This window comes from Scardinius erythrophthalmus (assembly GCF_964197995.2).
Source record: "Scardinius erythrophthalmus genome assembly, chromosome: 4".
NCBI classification, from domain to species: domain Eukaryota; kingdom Metazoa; phylum Chordata; class Actinopteri; order Cypriniformes; family Leuciscidae; genus Scardinius; species Scardinius erythrophthalmus.
In genome coordinates this window covers 32,886,413-32,904,869 of record NC_138224.1, presented here as the reverse complement: position 1 = coordinate 32,904,869, position 18,457 = coordinate 32,886,413, and the positions used below count along the sequence as shown (strand labels likewise).

At 37.8% G+C, this 18,457-nt stretch overlaps 1 pseudogene across 1 annotated transcript in view; it reads right to left on the bottom strand.

Annotated features, from left to right (window-relative positions):
• Nucleotides 1–14,975: 14,975 nt before the first annotated feature.
• The window catches only part of LOC308689992 (tripartite motif-containing protein 16-like), a 112,010-nt pseudogene continuing 108,528 nt past the window's right edge, over nt 14,976–18,457 (bottom strand). The window contains exons 5-6 of the transcript XR_014032237.1: nt 17,904–17,951; nt 14,976–16,839 (exon numbers count right to left, since the gene is read on the bottom strand). The product of XR_014032237.1 is annotated as a tripartite motif-containing protein 16-like (transcript). The remainder of the gene's footprint in view (nt 16,840–17,903; nt 17,952–18,457) is intronic.

Sequence of the window (18,457 nt, the reverse complement as noted above, 5' to 3'; positions counted from 1 at the left end):
ACGAGTTAATGATATTGAGGAGAGGCTCTTCCACTACAGGTAACACTTCTTTCAATAGTTTAGTTGGTATAGGATCTAGTAAACATGTTGTTGTTTTAGATGAAGTAAAAAGTTTATTTAACTCTTTTTGTTCTATATTTGTAAAGCACTGTAATTGTTCTTGCGGGGTGATAATTGAGGCTGAATTATAAGGCACGATTGAGGATTGAACGTTTACAATTGTGGTTCTGATGTTTTCTATTTTCTCAGTGAAGAACTTCATGAAATCATTACTACTAAACTGTAATGGAATATTTTGTTCAGGAGACATCTGTTTATTTGTTAGTCTCACCACGGTGTTAAATAAGAACTTAGGATTGTTATGGTTGTTTTCTATTAGTTTGCGTAGATGCTCAGCCCGGGCCGCTTTTAGGGCCTTTTTATAACGTGACATACTGTCTTTCCATGCGATTCTAAAGACCTCTAAGTTGGTTTGTTTCCATTTACGCTCTAAATTACGGGTTTCTCTCTTTAGAACACGCGTAGTATTGTTGTACCATGGTGCTTTACTTTTCTCTCTGACCTTTTTTAATCTAATGGGCGCAACAACATCCAATGATCCAGAGAGAATGGTGCTCATAGTGCTAGTTAATTCCTCAAGTTCATCTGTTTGTTTGGGTTCACTGAGCAGCTGAGACAGATCCGATAAGCTGTTTGAAAAATTATCTATGGTGGATGGAAGGATTGTTCTGCCTAATCGATAACGCGGCGCAGCATGATATATTACAGGAGTACGTAATATGCAAGTTACCATGTAATGGTCAGTGACATCGTCACTTTGTGGAATGATATCTATATCGGTTGGATCGGTTCCATGTGATATAATTAAATCGATTAAAACTTCTGTTTAAGGCTTTAAAAGCTTTGTTTGAGAGCATTTTTACTGCTATTGTCATTTTTGTAGCTCTGTGCTATTGGACCTGTTGTGTTAGCTGAACTTCTGTGTAGGAAGTAGTGTTACTACTTAAGTGTAGTTAGTGTTGAGTTTAGTAATGGCTTCTTTAGAAGACTTCCTAATGGAACCTTCAGAGGTTTAAGGAAGCAACCTAAAGGAAGCTTCAGACAAAGGAGCAGTCATGGATTGTGGGGAAACCTGCTTAACCTTCAAGACACCATTGTCAATCAAAACACTTCTAATGATTTCCTTCACACTATCCTTCAGTCGCTTCTCACTACTTGTGATGGGAATATCATAATGAGAGGACAACTGCAAAAGTTGATCCTTTGTGAAAAACTCAAGTAACTCCTCTGAAGGTTCCTTTAGGAAGTCTTCTAAAGAAGCCATTACTAAACTCAACACTAACTACACTTAAGTAGTAACACTACTTCCTACACAGAAGTTCAGCTAACACAACAGGTCCAATAGCACAGAACTACAAAAATGACAATAGCAGTAAAAAAATGCTCTCAAACAAAGCTTTTAAAGCCTTAAACAGAAGTAGAACTAACCCAACCACAGAAGATTACTCACCCCAAGCAATCACGAATATCTAAAGGCAATACTGGGCATTAGTCTACACAAAAAGTCCACAAAGGAACTTCACACAAACACTGCTAACACACTAAAGTTAGGATCATGGACCAAATAAACACTACAGTACCTCAAAAAATGTTTAACTCACCTAACTTAAGTATTCCTCTTTCACTTCCATCAAAAAGTGAGCATGGTTGCTGAGCTTAAACACAATACAAAATACATGATACACCCGGATACCTGCCTAACACTTCTAACTCCTATCTATCTTCTGAGGTGTACCGGGCACGAGGCGACTTTAAAAGCAAAAACTCAGCAACTGTGAGCCATTTAATCAAAGGTCACAGTTCTGAAATGCTTACCCCCGACAGAGAACAAGTCTCCACCCAGAATAACCTCGAAAACAAAAAAGGAAAAATAACAAAAGAGTGAACCGATGGAAGGATCGAATAATCAACCCAGCTGGAACTCTCACCCTTCCTAACCGGGAAAACTCATGCATATACTCAAAAATACTCAAACAACCATACTCACCAAATGATCTCAATCAAAGGGAATAAACAAATACAGTCCCCAAAATATAAAAAACAAACAAATGTTTTTTACCAACCAAATTGGACGAGCCCCCATTATGTTACAACCCTGGCTCTAGGGATGCAACATAAAGGACATGACAACAAAAGTTTGCCAATCAAAATAAAGTTTATTTAGTATTAAAGAAAAAGGGGACTGTAGAAGCAGAAACACTACTGCTGCAGTGCTGGCTGCAAGACGAGAGAGAGAGAGTGAGAGCATGTGTCCAAGACTTTAAGTGGCTCCCTTCAGGTGGCACCAATTAACCCAATGATTGCAGGTGAGCTACCAGGGAAACTGCAACGAAACACAGATTAGAACACTCCCACATAACAGTCAGTAACCAGACAGTTTCTGGTCTCATTGACTTCCATAGGCTAGTAGGAAAAAAAAAATACTATGGAAGTAAATGAGACCAGAAACTGTCTGGTTACTGATATTATTCTAAATATCTTCCTTTCTGTTCAGCAGAAGAAAGAAATTCATAAAGAATTGAAACAACATGAGGGTGAGTATATGATGACAGAATTTTCATTTTAAAGTGGAGTATCCCTTTAAATCAAACTTCATTCACGCACATATGAAACCCTTGCATACACATAGGCCTACTAAGTAGTCATACATGTATACTGCTGAATGCTCAAACTAATATGAAATGCTCAACATCACATCTAAAGTCGCTCACGCACAAACACGCAAACTCTACACACACGAGACGCGCGGAACTCTCCGCGCATACTCATCTGAGACGCGAGCACACACACACACACACACACACACACACAAACTCTCCGCGCACACAATCATATAGACGGCGCCTCATAAATAGATCGATCTCCGCAACGAAGCGCGCGTCCGAGTGACAGTGCGGTGTGCGCGAGCCACAAGAGAAAACACTGTATCCGCGCCACTGATCGCAGCGGCAACGAGCACTTTGATCACTTGATTTAAAAAACGCATTTCAGCGCTAGATCGCCTCTTATTTAACAAACGAACTAAATTAATGCTCGCTCTGCTGGTTTACTGGAGATGTTTTATTATTGGATCATTCGTGCCGCGAGATGTTTTATAGGGGGCGGTAAAAAACGTCAGGCACCGAAATCAGGCACCGAAAGTTTCGTTCTTATTCGGTCTGGTTACTACCGTTTACGTCGGAACCGGTTCCCTATTGGAACCGGGTCTCGGTACCCAACCTTATTTGTGAGTACCTGTGGTGATGAGACGTTTGAGATCGAAAGAGGCTAGGAGAGATGAATTCTGCTGCATACGGCTTTTCGAGATGAATGTTGAAGTCACCAAAGACTAGAAGTGGGGTGCCATCCTCAGGGAAGGAGGACAGCAGCACATCCAACTCCTCTACGAAGTTACCCAGCTGACCTGGGGGGTGATAAATGACTACAATATGGATTGTTGTATTGGGAGTTGTAAGTTTAATAGCATGATATTCAAATGAGTTGTTGTTGCATAGAGAAGAGAGTGCTGAGTATTTCCAATTGTTAGAAATGAGAAGCCCTGTACCCCCACCCCTCCCAGATTGGCGAGGGGAGTGAGAGAAGGAGAAATTGCTAGAGAGAGCAGCGGGGGTTGCTGAGTCTTCTGGACGAATCCAGGTCTCAGTCAAGCCCAGGATACTAAGAGTAGAATGAGATGCAAAGGCTGGAATAAAGTCAGCTTTGTTGACTGCTGACTAACAATTTCATAGACCCACGGAAAGAGAGAGAGGTGTGTGTGAGGATGAGAAAATGGGACGCAGATTAGCAGTATTGCGCTGCCTTTTGTGCGTGATGAAAGGGCGTGGCCGAGAGATAACAGGAATGTATTGAAAGCACATGTTGAGTAAGGTGCAATATAATAGAAAAAGTGGGTAGGGAAAGGGAAAAGGAGATACTTAAGTGCCTTTCTGGTGTCCTTGCTCGCGCAGGTAGAGTCGCTGGTCTTTACCCGAGTCGCGCAGGTAGAGTCGCTGGTCTTTACCCGAGTCGGTCTTCACACGAGGAGGCTGAACACGAGAGCTGAACGCTCCCGCTGATGCTTCCGCGACAGCGCGCGGACTACAGATATATAGTGCTGTCACCGCCTGAGTGAGGACAGCTGCGTCGCCGAGCAATTAAAGCAATAAAGCGAGAATGGCCCAAATCGAAACTGCTACAAGCCAATACTTAAGTTCAATGAAACTGGAGTAATAGCCTAATATTAATTTCCACTCGCGGCTGTTAGTTACAGTATTAACGCGTCTAGATAAAATACAGATTAGTGAGAAGGTAAAAATGCAAAATAAACAGAGAATCGAAAATAGCCTTACCTAGAGTCAGATACAACACAGTTATGTAACTGTACTTAAAAAGTTTATTTTTTTATGTTTAAGAGGGGATCGTAGTTGCACTGTTTCTTTCAACGGCACAAACCGAGCACAAACGAACGACACCGGTTTGGAGCGATTTAGATGAGGTGGGGTGGAGAGTGACGTCACAGCTCCCGAATTAAATTTGTTATATCTGCGAAAGGAAAACAGATACAGTGTTTGTTTTAACGGCACAAACCAGCACAAATCGAGCACAAACGAACGACACCGGTTTGGAGCGATTTAGATGAGGTGGGGTGGAGAGTGACGTCACAGCTCCCGAATTAAATTTGTTATATCTGCGAAAGGAAAACAGATACAGTGTTTGTTTTAACGGCACAAACCAGCACAAATCGAGCACAAACGAATGACACCGGTTTGGAGCGATTTGAAGGACATGGGGTGGAGAGTGACGTCACGCAACCCAAAAAAGAATGTTCAATATCTCAAACAGGAAACCAGCACAAACGTTGGTTTTTGCAGCACAAATCAGCACAAACGCAGCACAAACGAATGGCATAGTTTTGGAAATGATTTCTTTTTATGGGGTGCCAACTTCACGGAGGTAACATAGAGATCCAAAAGGCCCACTGCGCACAAATGAAAAGTTTGCTCTTGATATGAAAATCTCAAATGAGACCAAAACCCCAGTTAAAGGGGTGAAGGGTCCCTGTTGGCTTAGCAAACTTAAATGTTATAACCTTATCAAAGGCACTGCCATAGATTACATGCACTCAGTCCTTCTTGGAGTAATGCGCCTTCTGATGGTTCTGTGGTTTTCTCCAGAGTTTTCTCGTCAGCCCTTCAGCATGGCAAAAAATGCAAAGGAAATTAACAGGCGATTTCAGGATATCTCTCCTCCATCCTCCACTCGATATCCTCGATTAGTGACATCTCACAGAATGTTTTTTAAAGCATCAGAATATCGGGATATTTTGATCTTCTATGGACCTGTTGTTTTCCGTGGAATTCTTGCAACACTGTACTACAAGCACTTCCTTCTACTAAGTGAAGCCATTTTCATTTTGTTGATGGAATCCATATCAGTTGAACAGATTGATCATGCAGAGAAACTACTGTGGAACTTTTGTTCCCAAATGGCTAATCTATATGGTGAGCAGTACGAAACTGCAAATGTACACCTTCTTGTGCACCTAGCAGACAGTGTGAAGGCCCTTGGTCCATTATGGACTCATTCGTGTTTCCATTTTGAGGACAAGAATGGCTATTTGTTAACCCCCAGAGGTCGACGGTATCGCCGGCGATACCAGCTTGCTTTTTTTTTATCAGTGTAAAAGAAACTCATAAATACTCTGTTGACTTTGATTTTCCATAGGAGTTTCATACATCAATCGATTCTGTTAAATGTGTATTATTTTTGTGTATACTCACAATAAAAACAAAGTGTTGTGCTTTTCGCCAAATAAAGAAAAATAAACACGAAGCGAGTTCTGCCTTCTCTCTGTCCGTTTAGTCCATTCTGAAACGCGTCCGAAAATGAATCATAACTCAGCGAATACTTATCACACAGGCACGTGAGATATGTCTTTATGAAGCTTGAAATCTCTTCTTTTAAATTAAGTAATTTATATAAAAAACAAATGTTTTCAACTCATGTAATCCGTTTGAAAGCAAGGAGAGGTACCGTTTTTCTTTCTCCCTTCATTATCTCTAAATGAGCTGCAGCCGCCCCGCCCACCGGCGCTATTCACATGTAAATAGTTAGGTGATCTAGTATGCATCGCATACGCCCCCCATCAATGCCATAAAAACACAGTTTCTTCATCAGACTTACTGATAGTTCATCGCGTTTTGAGTATGACACGCTTCTCCGGTAATAAAGATGCCCTTCAGATGATTCTGGACAGCGAGGAAGAATGCACCTTTTCCTCAGAGGAAGATTGTAACTCAGATGACAAACGGCAGCATTTTGAAGAGCGAATTCCGCCGAGAACACAGTTTCGGAGTAAGTTTTACTTAAAAGTCTTTTGTCTTTTATTTTACATTTTATTTCTCCATTTAAAGGTGAGCTATGCAGGTTTTTTTTTTAGCTTAATTTACCTTAACTGAACAGCTTCGGAGTCATTGGAATGGTTATATGACTTTTTTCAGGTTGAATGGTGGTCTTCTCGCACCCCCCTAGTGCCTGTGAGTGGAAAAACCACCCTTGCAACTTTGGGCCGGCGGCCTCAGCGTCAGGAAGTATTGTGTGATATCAGGTCTCTTGATGTAACAAATTGCTTTATGGCACTGCACACATTCACTATCTAAACATTTATATGCTAGCCTTCTGTGTATCATACATACCTCAGTGGACATGGCTCCATGCGTTCACCGGTTTCTTTGAAAACAAATGCCCATGACAGGAGGGAGAAGATGGGAGGAGGGCGAGTCGCCAACAAGTTTTGACGACAGTGTTGTCAAATATCTATTCCGAAGCTGTAGGGGGAGCTCTATAGAGAAACCCGCGAGCAAAAAGCGAGAAAACAGCGAAGAAATTGCCAAAACTGCATAGCGCTGCTTCAATAAACAACCTATTCAGTCAGATAGGTATTTGTTGTGAAAGAAATAGTTACAATTTCAAGCATTTTTTTCAAAATGTAAGCACTTTTCAAACCTTGAAAACACAACATCAAAATTCAAGCATTTTCAAGGATTTCAAGCACCCGTACGAACCCTCAACGTTGTAAACAAGTTATGGTACTATTTCAACAAAAGTGTCATTCAACAAAAAAATGCTTCAGATTCTCCCATTAAAAACACATGAATTGCATTAAACAATTCTTTCTCCATTGAAATTAAAGCAGTACGGTGAATACGTCTTGAAAATAAAGAAGTGAAGAACAGAGGTGTGATTCAGCTGTGAAACAGATGAAGATGTGAAAGCATTCAGCCCTTTACCAGAATTGAACTTCCAGTATTCAAGAATCAAATCCATACAATGCAACTTAGCTGTAAGTTGCTTAGCTGTCCAAACCAACTGTGAAGCTAAGAATCAAGGAACCAGACGCCAAGGTAAAAAAAAAGATTATATAGGTCCCACTACTGGTTGTTGGACAGCACATTTACACTGGTGTAAAAGCACACTAGATTGATGAATCTACACTGGAAAGAAGGTCTGTTTCCATTACCTTCAGATGCCTGAAAGGTTCACATATGTTTGATTTGCTTACAGGAACCTTGGATGACATACATTTGGAATTTGACATAACTGAAAATATGCCTGCATGTGGTTGGTTAGTCTACTCATTGAGTTTCATCCTACCAGGGGGCTGCAGTAGAGTGTATATAAACTGGCTGGCTAGAGTGTATGGTGTCATGAGTCACCACCCCTTTCTTCTCGTGTCGAAATTTAGTCGCTATCCAGGTATGTTTGGTGATGTTGGCTGGGTTGTCAGTGGCATACTGTAGCTAACGTTACACTGTTAGAAAATACTTACAGTAAAATAAAGTAAAACATTTTTTTACAGTAAAATATTGGCAACAGGGTCGCTAGCCAGTTATTATATTTTTTACAGTAATGTTTCTGTAATCTCATTTACATAATTTTACTGTATTCTCTGATTACAGTAAATAACTGTATTTTTTAATTATGTTTTTTAATATTTATGGTGAAAAGGACCCTAGGTTGATTTTACTCCGAACCATCCCTATAATGCGCTTTTAATAACACTGTTTAATATCAAACACGTCTCGCGGTTTAGCAACAGTAGACTGCATTTTACAACACTTACTTATTTGTCTGGTTTGGATGTTAAGTTTGGGCTTTTAGGGAGGAACGAAAGTGTATGAAAGAAAGGAAAGGGCGTTGGAAGGATTGCAATGAACATTTTACTTTGATTTTCTCATTTTACCTTCAATGTTTTCATAATCGTTGGAAGCCAAAATTGAAATTGAAAATCAGCTACGATTAATCGCAAAGCCCTAATTAGTGCAGGCTTTTTCTACATTATAATTTTTCTACATTTAATAGAATTGAATAGAATTTACCTACTAGCACATCAAAAACATCTGAATGCATACACAACCAGCTTCAAGTCTTACTTCTCGCTCTTGGTAACACTGCGTGTTTTTGCAGATGTGTCTCACGTCCTTCCCCCCTTCCCTTCACCTGATCTGGGCTCGTGTCCTCTGCCCGAGCCAATCAGCATGAACGATGTTAAAAATCTACAGAGCAACTACAGGATTCACTGTGAATTCACTACACTCTTTTTTTTTTTTGGTTGTTGTGGTTTTTTTCCACATTTTTCCAAATTTAGCAAATTTGCAAATAGAGGCTGACGGCCGATATATGTTAATTTTTAATCCTATAGTTATTGACCCAATAAAAAAAATGTGCCTGATATATTAAAGCCGATAAATAATGTCTTATTTCCTTCAGCTGAGACACTTCAGATGCGCACTGTTCATCATGATGGTTTTGAATTGCTTGAAATATGATTGGAATCACTTCAAAAAAGGAAAATACAGTTAAGTGCAACATGTGCAGTGCAAGTCTGTCATATAGGCTACATAAAATTATAATGAGAACATTATTATAATTGTGTGCTTGGGACATGGATTTTAGTGGTGAGACTTTTGTTTTTTTGTAATCAGGCTTTCAAAAATTACACACAAAACTTGGATCTAGGTTTATCGGCTTTCAAATCTAGAATTATCTTATCGGACATATTTTTTTGTATCCGTGCATTCCTACAGTACTTCCTTTATAATGAGAGCACCCAGTGGAGGAAACAGTTTCACAGGGTCAGTGGAAAGGAAGCAACTTCTTAACAGCTATCTTTAGAAAATAATAGAGACACCTGGCAAAGATAAACTAGTCCTTATACCAGTGGAAATTTAAATTCTGATATTAAATGCTTATTACAACAACTTTGAATCATTTAATAATTAAAAAATAGAAAGTAATATATAAAATATGTAAATGAATGAATCAGAATGTGAGTACATATCAAGTACATAAAAATGTATGATTATGGAATAATGAGAATGTTAAAGAAATAACAAAGCAAATAGTTACACTATAGTTACACTAATCTACCCAAGGCTGTTTTCTTGCAACAGTATATCAACATGTTTTCCATCATGAATGTGAGCCTTGTTATTACGGGCAGCTAGAATAAGGAAAACCAAGCACCTGCAACATCTCTCAGAGAATGACCTTGTATGAACAATGTTCTTTCACAACCTGTGAATATTTGTCACACAGTCTCTGTTGAATTTAATGTGTTAACTGCATCAGATTTAATTACACATTTTATAATTGTTTAATTCTGTTCTGTGATTTCTGAGGATTTTGAAAACAGAACAAGCTTGAGAGTTCGCTTGAACCCCAGTATGGCTGTCCATGCTTAATACACGCGCACACAGACACATCCTTTATTTCTTTGATTATATTATTTATTTATTACAGTCAAGACATTTACAATGTAAAGATTTCTATTTCAAATCAATCCTGTGCTTTTGAACTTTCTATTCATCAAAGAATCCTGAAGAAAAGTGTATTCTGGTTTCCACAAAAATATTAAGCGATAGCGTTTCCGCTTAAGAAATGTAAGAAACTTAAGAAATGTATCTTGTGCACCAAATAAGCATATTAGAATGATTTCTGAAGGATCATGTGACCCTGAAGACTGGCGTAATGATGCTGAAAATTCAGCTTTGCCATCACAGGAATACACTTAATTCTCCTTAATTTAGTTTAACTCGCTTAATTTAGTCCTAATTTGTAAGTCGCTTTGGATAAAAGCGTCTGCTAAATGACTAAATGTAAATGTAATACACAAACGTTTTCTATCTTAATATATTTTTTAAATTGCAAAAATATTTCACATTGTTACAGTTTTCACAAATAAATGCAGCCTTGGTGAGCATAAGAGACTTCTTTCAAAAACATTACAAAAAGACGGTAGTTGTATAATTATACAACTTTGAACGGTTTGAACGGTAGTTGTAAAATTATAATAATTTTTCTTAAAACATTTTCTAAATCGAATATAAAAATAATGTTGTAATAAACATAGTGCTTGGCAAAGGATGGTGCTTTTAAAAAACATTTCTGTTCTGTATCTGCTATCTCCAGAAGTTGGTTGATAAGGAGTTGCTTCCAATACTAAATTCAATCTATTTCATATGTGCTGGAAAAGCGAGTGTTTTGAGATTTGTTCTTTGGAGTAGATTAGATGTCTTCTCTTCCCATGTTTTGCTTCATAGAATTAGAAAATGTACTTTAAACAAAAGAAAGCAAATATTATAATCGATTTAAATTCGGAAACCTTGTATAGAACAATTTTAATTGCAACACCCTCTTTTTACTTTCAGTTTCAATGTGTTTTAATGGAAGAATAAACGGCACTTAATTTGTGTTCGCCGCAGCTTTGCTAAGTATTCCTTCTCCCTACTTTCTGCTGACGGAGTTTGTGGTTTGAAGTATTCTTGAGTTTTACTTTCAGAATGTGGCTGATCTCATTACAGTTGGAGTGAAGCACTGCTCTCAATATTCTGACAGATGAACTCGACCCATCTTCATTTCCTAGCACTCACTTAATAAAAAACTCTCTTAATATTGTTATAAACGGGTCCAGTAACAAGCTTTGTGCAACACCACACAATCACAAGCAGTCAGAACATATTTGATGTAGTGCTGTCAAATCAATTAATCATGATTAATTGCATCTAAAATAAAAGTTTGTAAATGTATAATATGTGTGTGTGACACACATATTATATACTTACGAACTTTTATTTTAGATGCGAGTGTGTATCAGGGGCATTTCCTCCCATGAAGGGGCATGCATGTGTGTATAGTATTATTGTTATGTTTTTTTATGTGTATTAATTATTGTTTTTTTTTACAGTAAGCTACATGAATCTCTGTATGTGCTATATCTAGAGGAAGTATGTAAAATGCAGTATATACAATATATTTTACTGATTTCTGAATATTAATGACGGCAGTAAATTATTTATCAACTGCATATTATGCCATAAGCTTTAAACAATTGTTTTTAAATACATAAAGTGTTGTATAATGCACAACTTAATTCCCCTATTACTTCATAAAATAAACAAAAATAATTCAACATCTTGAAAAACAGGTCAAAATTGATTTCTTTTATAACTTCTAAATCTGCATGAAAAAAGTAATAAAACAGTGTATTTTGTATTATTTTGATTTCATTTTTATTTACAAAATTATATTTTTTTCTAAAAGGGCATGAAATAAATAAAAAATTGCCATCATGGCCCTTCACACAAAGAAGAAACACATAAACGACATACATTTAAAACCACAAGTTGACCAACATGATCATAATAAAATGGTTCTGAAAAACACAAAGACACGGATGAATTTCCACCATTTCATTACCAGACAAACATGACCAAACAACAAGACCCCAAGTGAGTCCAACAAACTTCTGATCAAAAATGGAGAACAATTCATCTCCAGATGCTGTTCCATCACAGGATGCAAAGATTGGCTAGAAGTATTGAAAAGAACAAAGAGGACAACATATTAGATATATTACAAAACATAATGATACAGTCAGAGACAGATAGAAAATATAAAAAAATTACAATTAAGGAAAAAACACAGAAATTCAGAAATTCATTTCAGAAATTCCACTGATAATCCATCACAACATGTGGGTTCACAGCAACCTGTTTCTCACCATTTGCCCTGTCGTTTTAGATGGCAATTTTCCTCTCTCTGGATTAATACATACAAAGTGCCTAAAGGGTCAGGAAACAGACAATATGTAATTAAGATTGGTTTTAAGTTTTTGAGGCTTATCATGTTTTTGAAATTGGACCATATATTAGAGCATGTCCACTAATTAAAACACCTGATTTAACTCATTAGCTTGCTAGTGCTAAAGAGGGAGACATCTAAATCTTATTCACCCTAAAACTTATCTCTTCTCGAGTTGAGAAACATTGTGTCAAAGGCCTCAACAGATAATATAACTATAAAAGGCAAGTTCTGATACTGAATACATGTGTAAAATGCAGGCTAGGTTGTTACCGCTGAATGAACTCCAAGGTACAGGCTGCCTCCTCCTGATTGAATATGTAATATGCTGTGAACAGTATGGCAAGGCCAGACAGGAAGCTGGGCTGAATTCCTCACACACAACTTGGCCTTCCAGTGTCCACTTGTCAAAGTGTCTCCTAAAACAATACCACATGTGACAATAGTTATTTTTAACTATATCATTTTTATTTTTCAGCTTTTTACATTTAAACTATATTTTAGTATTCAGAGTGCAGGAAAGAAAAAGTCATTACAAACAAACAATATGTTTCTCGTGAGCTCGTGAAAGTCTGTATATTTTTATTTTTGCTAAGGTGACAATTTTAACATGCTATATAAAAATATTTGTAGGGTATTTTGAGCTAAAACTTCACATACACACCCTGGGGACATCAAAGACTTATTTTACATCTTGTGAAAAGGGCATTATAACACCCCTATAATTTGTAACCATAAGGCCGTGTGTCCAGCAAAGCATTTTTAGCCAGATGAAAACGCTAGGCCAGGGCTATTCAATTGGCGGCCCGCGGGCCACATGCGGCCCGCCAATCATCTTCATGCGGCCCGACGGCACCAACCTCCCTCCTCCTCTTTTCGCTCCGATTGACCTGAGAAACGTTTTACGTGTGAATATTTCAGCAGTTATTATATGTGTCCCGAATTTATGTCGACTGAACCAGCGATAGGCTACCAATCATTCGTGAATGAATCATTCTTTTGGTTCGATTCTTTCTAAACGCGCTTGCATAACGGTCTAAAACTATTCGGATTCATTCGGACTGCTCCGTCACTGAATCATCTGAAGCGGTTTCTCGGTCAGTACAGTTACAACAAATAGCGATGTTTTCAGTTGTTTCACTAGTTGTTTAAACACGGCCCAGCACGGAGTTGCATTTACTCCCGGTCCCGGACACACTAATATTAAACAGCGTTGCGACAACCAGTGGAAGCGTTTCAGTTCGACAGAAACATTTCTGTTACAAACCACAAATCACTTGATGATTTAATTAGTATTAAATCGGATGAAACAGCCTCAACATTCCCAACAAGACTGACGAGGAAAGCAGGAGAAACATTGTGGCATGAACGAAATTAGAAGACTTTAAATCCCCTAATCACCCTTACAAACATTTACCACATTTACTGTAGTAATTTACCATGGTTGGGCAGAAATGTGCAATATTTATATTGAATACTATGTAGTAATAAATAAATATAGTAAATATATACTATAATATTATATAGTATAATAGTAAATATAGTGATTTATATTGCATTAGATTTATTAGGTGGGTAGAGGAATATATATTTAATGCTTGTTATGAAATTATGTCAGTTTCTTTGTAAAGGTGCGTATAGTTTTTAACTTGTGTTTAGGCATTTTTTATACAGTGGGAGCCTGTGGTTAACAAGTCTCACTGTCAGAATATTTTCATTTAAGCATAACAATTATAAATAAAATAATTATTATTTCTCACCAACAGCTATAAGTTTGTATAAATAATTTATTTGTTCCAAGGAAAATAGTTGTACACAGCTGTAAATTATCAAGTTTTTATTTATTATGGTTTTATATATTTGCATACTGTTGGGTACCACATTTCCAAGTAAATACCACACTTCTTTAGGGTTACTTTAGCTTATTTATTGAAACTGTTATGTTTCAATAAATAAGATAAACCCCCAAACCAACCCACCGGCCCACCTCAACTTTTCGATTTGATAATGTGGCCCTCGAATGAAACTAATTGAATAGCCCTGCGCTAGGCGCTCTGCTGAAAACACTTAGCTATGGGCGCTTGAGAGCGTTTTGGCAGCGCACGAGCGCAGCATTTTTTTCAGTTGAGACACTTTGCTTATTATGATACAGAATATCCGTGAAAGTGTTGCTAGTCTCTCATTTCACACATATTTTGTTTCTGTGTTGATTCTATATTAAAATATCGATACAATGTAACGTATTTTCTCTGGCTCTTGTTTTAAATGATTTTGTTCCGTTATTATGCTTGTTGTTGTCATCTGTTGACGTTGTACAAGCAGAATGTGGTGGTTGGTCGGTGTGGTATTAGTCCCGCCCCTTTTCCACTGTGATTGGATGGTTGGGAAAAAAGTGACAGTGATGAGCGCTGCGTTTTACCTAAAGTTGAAAATTCTCTGTGACCTGTAAAAAACGCAGAGCGCTTCAGCGTGAAAAAAACACTCAGCGCCCCGTTACCCTCATGCCGCGTTAAAAACACGGCACTCCCATTGAAAACAATTGAAAAAACACGCCAGCCGCGTTAAAAAAAAATACTTTGGTGGACACACGGCCTAAGCGTAAAAGATTACTATGGAGTGTGGGTGTCACCCGGTATCGTCAAAACAAAATTTCACAGGATCCTCATTTTTTGAGATATCAACCTGTGATTTGGAAAACGACTTGGTTAGACTTTTGGTCTTCTTGCAAGGAAAGCACAGATACACACCGTAAATCATCATGACTCACAAACACACACTGATCTTACTGTCTATATGAGGATTCATTAAACACATTTATTCTGACGTGTTATTTCACTGACAAGAAGTTCAGCTGTAGTATTGATGTAATTGTTATACAATACAGAAACACAAAGAGTGAAGATCCAAGCGCAGCTTTATTTGACAGTAGTCCAGAATCAGTCGATACAGCAGGCAAAGGGTCAAAACACATATAAACCATCCGAAAACAAACACAAACAGGAAAAATAGGGAAATGCAGGAAACCGAGGGTCACGAAATGCAGTGGTAACATTTTTTTTTTTTTTTTTTTTAAACCTAGCAATAAATGACAGAGTGAAGTCAATTTGTGATGATGAAACAGGGCAGAGGATTATGGGTAGTGTAGTCCATGACAGAGTAACAATAGTCTATGATGGAGAGCCCACTGGAGGACAAACAGCACTTCAGCTGATGACTGGGACGGTAATGAAGAGAACATAAGAGACTCTATAACAGAAGTCAGCAACATAATCGCTGGTACGTGAGCAAAAGTGAGAGAGGTGTATGTATTTCATTCAGATAAAGTTCCTTGTACCTGCATACAGATCTACATCTTGAGGTAATCATTCCTTATAGTAACACAGCTTGTTTTATTTAGTTATGAGTTATAAATACTATTAAAGTGTGAGAATTAAACTGCGCAAGTCAATGAAAGTGCGCAGCTCTGATAAACCATTAGCGTGACCACTCGTAGCTCAACTCGTCAAGTTACTGACTGACAGCTTTTTCCGCTGTACATAATTAATGCTATAAATCTCAGAGATAATCAACCAATTATATAGAGTCATTATTAAACATCCCACACACATCAAAGTGGAAACTGTTCATGGATATGAAAAAAAAATTTACTCTTCCAAAAATGGTAAAAAAATAAACATGCGAGAGTGTGTTATAACAGCTCCCGGTGCACAGATATAACAGTGCTATTACAGTAGTTTATGTGCTACGCATCACGGAGAGAAGTTGAGCATCTCGTCAGCGACGTGAAAACTGAAAAGCAAATGAAACTGAAAGTTCAGCGTCACATGCTGAAGCTCAACACACAGTCGTCTTCATTAAAAGTAGTGACACTAAATTATCTTTCCAGTGCTGATTGCCGCATCTATGATCTTGAAATTGTCTGATGATAAATAAAATCAAGCTCATATCTTGCTTTCTTTAACATGAACTCAGTGATATGAAGTTCAGTGTAAATTGAAGTTTTAACAGATAGCGATCCAATCAGAGTGATTAACTCAGAAACTTAAAAATGGCCACTTCATGACTGATTACTGATTTATCATGCAGCTCAAAGCATTATGGGTAGAATCTCTCTACAGTCTGTTCTCATTCGTCAACACAGTTTCACTGATGATCTAGGATAAACACTAAACCCAGGATAGAGCGGTTGAGTGAATGTGGTCTGGACTGTGTGGATGAGGCTCATTGTGTCAGAGACGCTGTAGAAGGACAGAGTTCCTGCACTGTGATCCACACACACTCCTACTCTCCTGCTGATGGGCTTAACAGAGAGTTTAGTCTCTATCTTATTGTGTATGAATGAGTAACTGAAGAGGGAGCAGTACAAACTCCAGGACTGATCATTATATCCAAACCAACACTCGTGACCCGATCCCTTCCTGCTGATGTTCTTATATGACACTGATATATACACACCACCAAACAAACCATCACTCCACTCAATCTCCCAGTAACAGCGTCCACACACACTCTCTCTACACAACACCTGACGCACATCAAATCTGTCTGGATGATCAGGATACGGCTGCTCTGTGAAAGTGCCAGTAATCACTCTGTTCTCCTCAGACAGACAGAGGCGTTTATTCACTGTGTTCAGATCCAGAGTGAGCTGATGGGAATCTGATGGAGAGAAAACACATCAGAATCAGGAATTATGAATCTGTCTGATCTTTTATTATAGCTAAACTCTTCATGTTCAATATATCAGCAGTGTCTCAGTAATGAAGTCACCTTTATTCATTCTTTATTTAGCGCTTTGGTCAATACAGATTGTTTCAAAGCAGCTTTACAGTGATAACAGGGAAATAATGCAACAAAGTTTGTTTCAGCTGTACAGCAGATCTAGAGGAAAATAGTGTCATTGTCCAACTTAAGTAAGTTCAGTGTTGATTAATTTCTGATGTAAAAAAGTTATTAATTTAGTTCATTTATCATTACAGCCGCTCTGGAGAAAGCAGTGATGTCATCGTCCAGCTCAGTTCAGTTCTCATATAATGGTGTCAATGCAGGAAGAGCAATAATATGGTTTACTAGTTTACCAGATATCCTGTGCAAATCACCATTTACATCAGTGTATCATTTACTGTATATTAATGGTTATTATTCTGTGTTTATTATAATTATGCCTAATATATACACCATTCAAATATGTGGGGTCAGTATGATTCTTTTGTAATAATTTGATCTACAACGTTTTTAAGTATTGTGGGCCTATTGTTGGTGATTTTCAGTGCTGTAGACTTAGGCAATCTTGAGCTTTCTTTAAATTTCTATCTGTTTCCTCAAAGGTTAAAGAGATTTGTTACAAAATTCTGTTTAGGATAAATCCATAGAGGAATTTTTACAGAAGAGATTTCAGTTTGTTCTTACTTTCCTGAAGCATTTTTACTACTGTGAATTTACCTCTAAATCTTGGATGAATGTTTCAGTGAAAAATTATTATAGTTATTTATTAGTTTTATAAGACATCCTGTTTTTGAAGAATATGTTGAATCCCCTGATTTACATCTTTGTTAAAATCATGAGTCAATTTGCTTTTGCTTCCAGCGCACCTCGATGTTCTCTCTGTTGAGAAACACTAATTTACATGATCAACTCTAAAACTCTTCTGTCATGTTTTCTTTCTACAGGAAGAACATGAAGACACTCAGTGAGTTTTTCTGCTTGTTTTCTTAGTGACTTACATTGTAGGAAGTCGTTCCTGGTTCTGGGAACAATGTTGGTGAAAGTGACTGTGGAAATCAACAGACATGAAGAGTGTGATTATCATGTCAAGAGAAATTATCCCTGCATCCGTTCCTAAGACATTTCTAATATGATCTTCTACATGATATGAGATGATGGAGGATCATTTCTGAGAGCTGATGAATCTCCAGGTGTCACATGCCTGTCCTGTCTTGTGTAGCACATGTGGTGTTTGTGTTCCTGTCACTGTTTGACCCCACCCTCCTTGTTATCTCATTATTATTGGTCTCATTATTGGTTTCATTTGCCCCACCTGTTGTTCCTTATTACCTGCCTGATTTGTCCCTTTTATAAGTTCCTTTGTGTTTGCAGTCTGTGTCGGATCGTGTCTGTCACGGTGAAACTTAAGAAACGAGGGAAAAAGACTCAAGTGCAAAGGAAGTTTAATAAACAAAAGAACAAAGTAAAACAAACACCCACGAGGGGGAAAAACACAACTAAATACAAAACAACAACTAGGAAACAAACATACCAGAATGGGTCAAGGGAGAAC